The sequence below is a fragment of the Malaclemys terrapin genome, chromosome 12 (genome assembly GCF_027887155.1).
Source record: "Malaclemys terrapin pileata isolate rMalTer1 chromosome 12, rMalTer1.hap1, whole genome shotgun sequence".
Taxonomy (NCBI): domain Eukaryota; kingdom Metazoa; phylum Chordata; order Testudines; family Emydidae; genus Malaclemys; species Malaclemys terrapin.
In genome coordinates, this window is record NC_071516.1 from 40443798 (window position 1) to 40445721 (window position 1924).

At 41.7% G+C, this 1924-nt stretch overlaps 1 pseudogene; it reads left to right on the forward strand.

The window, feature by feature from the left end:
* Nucleotides 1-377: 377 nt before the first annotated feature.
* On the forward strand, nucleotides 378-1373 carry LOC128846023 (olfactory receptor 10A7-like; annotated as a pseudogene).
* The last annotated feature ends 551 nt before the right edge of the window (nucleotides 1374-1924 follow it).

Genomic DNA, 1924 nt, shown 5'->3' on the forward strand with positions numbered 1-1924 from the left:
GATATTTATTCCTCCAAGACTTGACATTCTGGCCATTGCCAGATGTGCAATGTTTCAATTCAACATCATTGTTCTGCTCCAATTAGGCACTAGATGGGATATGAGAGTAGAGGAACAATTTGTCTGATCTGTCATGTCAAAATTGGGTTACCAGAGAAGTGTGCAGTTGTTATCATTGTTATTGATCTGAGATGGCATGGGGAGGTCTGAAGAGATATTAGGGTTCAATTCTAGGACTAAGACACTTGCCCAAGGTCTAACTTTAGCCATAAAACTAGGGCTGGTAACCAGGTGAGGAGTTTTTATACTTTTATAGAATTAAATGGTGATATTTCATTAACTTTTAACTCTATGCTCTTCTGATTCAAATGCACAGTTTGTTTCATTGTTCCTAGTCTCAAACCATGGCAGACATGGACTGGGGAAACCAAACGACCATCACGAAATTCCTCCTCCTGGGATTTGGGGATCTCCCTGACCTGCAAATTCTTCTCTTCCTGCTGTTCCTAGTGATCTACATCACCACTCTGGCTGGGAACATCCTCATCATAGTGCTCGTTGTGATTGATCAGCATCTGCACACCCCCATGTACTTCTTCCTGGGGAACTTGTCTTTCTTGGAGACCTGCTACAGCTCCACCATTCTGCCCAGGATGCTGGCCAGTCTCCTGACTGGGGACAGAACCATTTCTGTCAGTGGCTGCATCACACAACTATATTTCTTTTGTGCTCTGGCATCTACAGAGTGCTATCTGCTAGCTGTGATGTCTTATGATCGGTATTTAGCGATATGTAAACCCCTTCACTGTTCATCTCTTATGAATACCAGAGTTTGCCTTCAGTTGGCTGCTGGGTCATGGGTAAATGGTTGTTTGGCTATTACCATCTTCACATTATTCATGTTGCAGTTCATATTCTGTGGCCCTAACAAAATTGACCATTTCTATTGTGATTCCATCCCATTAATAAAACTCTCCTGTGGGGACACATGAGTTATCATATTGCTGGATTTCATCCTAGCCTGTATATTCACCCTGCCTCCATTTCTACTAACCTTGACATCCTACGTTTATATCATCACCACAATCCTGCAAATCCCTTCCACTACCAGGAGGCAAAAGGCCTTTTCCACCTGCTCCTCCCACCTCATTGTGGTGACAATTTTCTATGGGACACTAATGATTGTCTATCTGCTTCCGAAACTTGATACACTGATATTCCTAAAGAAAGTTCTCTCTCTTTGTTACACAGTCCTGACTCCCCTGGTAAACCCCCTCATCTATAGCCTGAGAAACAGAAAAGTCAAAGAAGCCTTGCACAAAGCAGTCAGTAAATATGTGACGTTTACAAGGAACATAGAGAACCCTATATAATGACTAAGCTCCAGATTTTTAAAGGTGTTTATGCCCCAAGTGGGATCTTGAAATCAGTGAAGGCCTCAAGACACTTTTAAAACTCCCACAAGGCACCAAAATACCTTTGTAAATCTGGCCCTTACACTGAGGTTTTCAAAGCTACTGGGGTGATTTGGGCAAAAAGTCCCAAATGAAATTAACTTGAAAACTCCTATTGAAAATCTCATTGCTCATGTTAAAAAATAGAGATAATCTGCATGGATTTACTGAGATGGAGTCATTATGGTTGCTCACTGTGTCCACAAAAAATAGATAAGTGAGACTGTGAACCGGTCCATTAACGTCTCATGTTCAGCATTGATACAGGCATTGGGATAGTGTCTTTTCTCTTTGGGCCTGGCTAAACATTCACTCTGCCTCAGAAGGGTGTACAGTGCCTTTTTGCGTATATTTTGTTTAAGGCACAATCTCCACTAAATATGGAAGCCAATACCTATGTATAGTCCCTGTTGTGGATTGTTTCTCTATAGTTTGCAGTGTTGTTGTAGCTGTATTGGTCCAGGATATTC